Source organism: Crocuta crocuta, unplaced genomic scaffold (genome assembly GCF_008692635.1).
Source record: "Crocuta crocuta isolate KB4526 unplaced genomic scaffold, BGI_CrCroc_1.0 scaffold408, whole genome shotgun sequence".
NCBI classification, from domain to species: domain Eukaryota; kingdom Metazoa; phylum Chordata; class Mammalia; order Carnivora; family Hyaenidae; genus Crocuta; species Crocuta crocuta.
The window spans coordinates 5,002,516-5,008,417 of NW_027527444.1; the positions used below are offsets into that span (position 1 = coordinate 5,002,516).

At 58.9% G+C, this 5,902-nt stretch overlaps 1 protein-coding gene across 1 annotated transcript in view; it reads right to left on the reverse strand.

Moving 5' to 3' along the window:
- PTPRN2 (protein tyrosine phosphatase receptor type N2) overlaps positions 1-5,902 on the reverse strand; it is a 639,986-nt gene that overhangs the window by 163,917 nt on the left and 470,167 nt on the right. The gene's annotated exons all lie outside the window — the stretch shown is intronic.

Genomic DNA, 5,902 nt, shown 5'->3' on the forward strand with positions numbered 1-5,902 from the left:
GGCAGCAGCCGGAGGAGCCCCTGCACCAGACACGCCCAACCCTCTACTTCCCGGGGCTTCTCGATGACTCTTCTCACCACTTTACTACCAGTTCAGTATCATATAAATGAACACGGTTTTGAAAAGCTGCCTAAATATCTAACTTGTTATAAAGTCTAAGGACCACGAAATCCATGCATGGGGCTGGTTTACTGTGACTCTGGGGTCAGCCCTGGGCAAGGGCTAATTGCTCTGTGCCCACTACAGACCAGGGCCGCTGGCCGTGTGCGGCGATCAGAGACCCTCAGTGGAGGCGGGGCGCCCCTCCCTGTGGTGTATGGGACCGAGAGCCAACAGCTGGAAGATTCCAGGCCCCCTGGGGTGGGCGGGTGTCCAGACTGGGCTGCACCAGCCCCTGGCAGCCACGACAGGTGCAGTGGCTGCCCCCCTCCACGGCCACGCGCCTGCCATCTCCGTAACGAAAGCAGACCCTTGCCTGCAGATGTTTGGAAATACGAACTCGCACGGTGGAAGCACGTTTAGAAGAGAAACGGCCAAGCAAAAAATGCCAAAGATACTCAGGACCTTCGTCTGCCTCGTTTCCTCCCACTCGGCCCGTGGGAGCTGCCAGCCAGCAGCGAACACACCCCACGGTGTCTGCCTGGGATCCACCGGGCCCGGCGCCGGCTAGGACCTCTGCTGGCCCCGCACACCATCCCGCCCCGGGGAGACCTCGAGGTGTGAGCGTGAAACAGCGGGGGCTGGGGCCGCCGCTCAGAACTGGCCGCGTCTATGAACGGGTGACACGGTCCACGCCCAGGACCGGGGTGGGAGGTGGGCTTCTCCCTGTGCCCCCACCGCCAGCCCCGCAGGGTCAAGCCAGGGAAGGTGGCGACTGCCCAGGAGCTGGAGGGGCCCCGACTAAGAGGGCGCCCGTGGCCGAGGTCCCCAGGGAACCTAACAGGCTGGGGCTTGAGGTCAGCACCCCTTCTCTCTACCAGGAAGGAAGACACTTGGCCGAGACCCCAGGCCTCCAGCTCCCGGGCGCATCACACTGATCAACCCGCCAGTATCTGAGCTGGTTGGGGGCGCCCACCTCACGTCCCCAGGAACTGCTCACGGACGGGACGCCCCCGGCAGAGTCTCCAGCGCACAGGGCCCGTCAGCGGCCAGCGGCCACACACGGAGGCCCAGACGGACGCCCAGCACACCCCCGACGGGCACGCACAGGCACGTGCACACGCAGGCACATCCGCACATCCACACACAAGAGCACGCGCACGCACACCCCTTGGGGCCCCTTCCCCACACTTGGCTTCCTGCCCATGGGTTCCCCGCTGGCTTGTGAGAATTGTGGATTTGAGCAAAGCTGGTGGGATTCTAGCAGGTGAGAACTAAGTAAGCCTGCATCTGATGCGGCGCCAGGTGCCCACTGTCCGGCCAGCTGATCCTCTCTGGTGACACCGTGGGGTCCGAAGGTCCTGAGACTCATTTCGTTACCCGAGTGACCCCGTGAAATAATGGGACGGTGGTGCGCCTGGGGGGCTCAGTCAGTCGAGCAACCGACTCTTGTCGTGATCTCACGGTTCGAGGGTTCGAGTCCCGTGTCGGGCTCTGTGCTGTCGGTGTGAAGTCTGCTTGGGATTCTCTCTCTCCCGATCTCTCTATCCCTCCCCCGCCTCTCAAAATAAACTTTAGAAAAGAAAATGAAATAAAACAGAATAAAATAAATAAAATGTAGCGAAAGGAAGAGAACTGGCCAGGCCAAGTCCTCTGGAGCCTTTCTGGGAGCTGAGCCGTGGCCACCAGGGCCTTCAGCCCGGGCAGGAGGGTGGAGACGCAGAGCGCAGAGAGTAAGGACACAGGGTACGTGTCCCTGAGCCCAGGCGCTGACGCCCTCGCCATGGCCCAGGGAGGCGGGACGGGGCCATTTCTGTATTCCAGGCCCACGATCCACATAAAACAGGCAAATCAAGATCTAAGTGTCAAAAACAGATTAACTATAAAAGAAAGAAAACATAAAATGCTTGTTTATCTTGGGGCTAGATTCTCACAACACCTGAGCCAAATATAATTTACTGTCGAATTGGCTAACACAGTGTGTACAGTGTGCTCTTGGTTTTGGGGGTGGATTCCCGTGATTCATCACTTACGTACAACACCCAGTAACACCTGAGCTATATTTAAAAATCCAGGAGTCTTGGGGCCTCTGGGTGGCTCAGTCGAGGAAGCATCTGATTCTTCATTTTGGCTCAGGTCATGATCTCCCTGTTTTGTAAGTTCAAGCCCCATGTCGGACTGTGCGTTGGCAACGGCGTCTGCTTGGGATTCTCTCTCTCTCTCTCTCTCTGTCCCTCCCCGACTCACACAGTCTTTCTCTCTTTAAAATTAAGTAAATAGGGGCGCCTGTGTGGCTCAGTCGGTTGAATGTCCGACTTCGGCTCTGGTGATGTGGTTCATGAGTTCGAGCCCCGCATTGAGGTCTGTGCTGACAGCTCAGAGCCTGGAGCTGCCTCAGATTCTGTGTCTCCCTCTCTCTCTGCCCCTCCCCACACACACTCTCAAAAATAAATAAATAAACTTAAACAAAAAATTCTAAAACAAAAATTAAAAAAAATCCAGGAGTCTTAAAAGGTTACTATCTCTGACTTAAAGTGGCTCCTGTAACTCAAAGGAGAAAAGTAAAAGTGAGCACAGGCTGTGACCAGGCCAATCACAGGAGACGACACGCAAACAGAAATAAGTGCAGAGACAGACGTTTAACTTTGTAATGCTTAAAAAATAAAAATGAAACAATATTTTGCCTGTCACATCGGGAAAAGTTAAAAAGCTTGGTAATATCTCATACACTGCAGTTGCGCGGATAAACCGGTAATTTTGCAATAAAAAGGCACGTAGATACGAGCGAAAGTCCCGTGCCTCAGGACCTAATTTATGGGTCACAGCACACGCACGAGCACCTGCACGGGGACAGCAGTGCACAGAGCAAGCTGTGGTGCCACCGAAGGGGACCCCTGTCTCCAGGTTCCGATGGGAAGAGATGTCCACGTTCCACTGCTTCTTACCAAGTGTCCTAAGCAAATCGTGGAACAACAGCCAACAGCCGTTGCCTTTTGAAAACAAAACAAAATCCGACAAGGGATGACAATCCAGTCCCACCAAGGGGCCTCCGGCTGCAACGGGCTGGGGGCGAGACCCTCCGCGCTGGGCTCTCAGAGCCCGCCTTCCTCCTCTGCGCTCCTCTGGAGGGTTGGAGGGAAAAGCCCGCCTGCCTGGCCCAGGGCAGCGAGACACCGGGGCAAGTGCAAGGTGGGGACACGGCCGTAGGTCAGGCTCGTGTGGCCAGAGGTGAGCTGGCCACGGGCTGTTCTTCAAGCGCCTGCCCCCGTGCAGGGCACGTGGCCCAGGTGCTGCCCACCAAGCCGTCCTCCGGCGGGGCCAGGGCCGCTGCTCAGCACCTCCTTCCCCAGCACTGAGCTCACAGGCTCAACGCGAAGGCAGCCCCTCGGGCTCGCTTATTTCCCCAGAATCACCCTTTAACCAAGAGCTTTCTCTTGGCTTAAAAAAATTTTTTTCTTAATGTTTATTGTGGGGGAGCAGAGAGAGAGAGAGAGAGACAGACAGACAGACACAGAATCTGAAGCAGGCTCTGAGTTATCAGCATGGAGCCCGACGCAGGGTTCGAACCCACAAATCGGAAGTCGGACGCTTGACAGACTGAGCCACCCAGGTGCCCCCCAACCTCGGCTTTTATGGGAATTTTACAATAAGAGCGTCAGCCGTACCCTTGCTCAGAACCTCACCGTTCTGCTTTTGCCGTGCAGAAAACACAAATGGCCACACAGGCCTCTCTGCTGCTGGACCGTTTTTCTCGGGGACCTGCTCCTTTAGAAGCCTGGCATCCAAGGGTCCCTCCATCTGTCACCTGCAAAGTTAGGCATTTTCTGGCCCTGAGGGGCCCTTTCTCCCCGTCCCCTCCGCAATGGAGTGGCTCTTGGAGGTGGCTCGCTCCTCCGCTGACTTCTGGAGGGCATGGAGAATGGCACCAAGACCATCCCCCAGACCCCTGAGCTGAGGAAGAGGCTCAGAGGTACCCTGCACGGGACCAGATCCAGCGCGTCACCCCAGGCCAGTCCTCGGCTATTCCCTTCATCTTCACCGACCCAGCCATCGGTGACGCCCCCTCCCTCTGGGTGTGTAGGTGGAGATGGGGAGGGAGAGCACCCAGGGGCGTGGACCAGGACCGTTCTCCCCAGAGGCCCAGCGGGGGAGCTGTGGTGTCTCGGTGTCCCTCCCCACCCCTGCCACCAGCTGGGGCAGTGCCTTGCTCACTGAGCCGTGTTTAAGTGGATGGATACCCGTCTCTCCTGGGAGCCACGCTGCACTGAGACCTCTCTGCTGCACGTCCCTGTGCTGTGGCCCTGGGGCAGGGTGCTCCCTGCCAGCATGGGCTGTGACCTCCCAGCAGGGAGAGCCAGAAGGTCCAGGGACCAGAGAGACCCGTGCTTTAAAAAATGGCACACGCCTGGGCACGGCTTATTCATGAGCTTTTCGTTTTAAAGCATCGCTGGTAATTTAACGCAAGAAATCAATGGGTGGTCAGCTCCCACCGCAGAGCTCCGCTGGGGCGGATCGATTTCTCTGCCGTGCTCACGAGGCCACGGCGCAGTTTAAAAACCCATCTCTTTTTTCTAAAGCTGAGGCTAGGGACCTCGGTTTAGGATTAATCAACAGTGATGAGATAGATAAATGAGATACGTTTTCTATATATCTTGCAGGGTTTTCCCTCAAGATTAATGGAGCCCCTGTGTGGTGTGCTGGTTGGGGTCCAGCGCTGTCCGTGATCCGCTCTCTGGATGGGCCTGGGGACAGCCGTCCAGCTGCGAGTCTTCGGAATTCGAAAAGAGTGAACACAGTTTTTCCCTAAAGTGAGTGTCACAGGCGAACAGCAATGGCCGGGTTGTCTGGAGTTTAGTCGGTCCTTTACGTGAGATTGCAGACATCAGCGTCCACGTCAGGGATGGAGATTGGTGCCGTGTTATTTTGGGGGGCTCCGCAGGCTCCCCTTCGGTGCCAGCACTGAGATGGGGGTTTCACTCTTGACATGGTTCAGATGTATGAGGACCACAGAGTCCTGGAATGTGGGGCGGACGGGGTTGCCCAGCCGCGGTCGGATCGTGCGCGGGGCTCCCGGCAGCGCCCCACCCGGCCGGAACGGGCACAGATCACACTCACCTCTGCAGGGAGGGCAGCGCCCCCATGGGAGCCTGCTCAGGGCCCTCCCGCCGCAGGGGCACAGCCCGGGGACTGACGGCCTGGGGCACAGTCGGTGGGGAGGGGACAGGCTGGCGGCGTCGAGGGCCCTACCCGAACGAGCCCAGCCTCCTGCCCGTGAATCCCCCTCCTCCCCTGTGCACACGCCCCCCACGGCACGCCTCCCCTGCCCGGCACGGCGCCCCAGGCGGCACCGCGGACAAACGCCGGGCGAAGAGCCCGCTGCACCCCGCCCCAGGGCTGCCCTCTCTGAGCGGAAGGCCTGACCGCACAGGACCAGGGCCCCGCGGCACCGCCCGGTGTACACGCGGGGACGTCACGTCCTCCCGCTGCACGAACTCTGGTAAAACCTTAAATGGGAACAACGGACGCCCGACGCGGTCTATGCTTCTATCGAGTTACTTCCTCCAGCGCAGCCCAGGGAGCCTGACGACCCTCAGCCCGAGGCAGAGGGTCCGCGGTGCCGCCTGCTCCCGCCTCACAGCACAGCCTCGGGTCACCTTCCCCTCGGTGGCCCCGGCGCAGAGCCCCCTGAAGCCGCAGCAAGACCGAAGTCACACACACACTCACGCCCCGTGGCCTTCCCGCGGGGCATCTCCAGGCTGGCGTGCGGTGTGGACGGGCCCGGGACCGCTGGGCCCCCCCACCT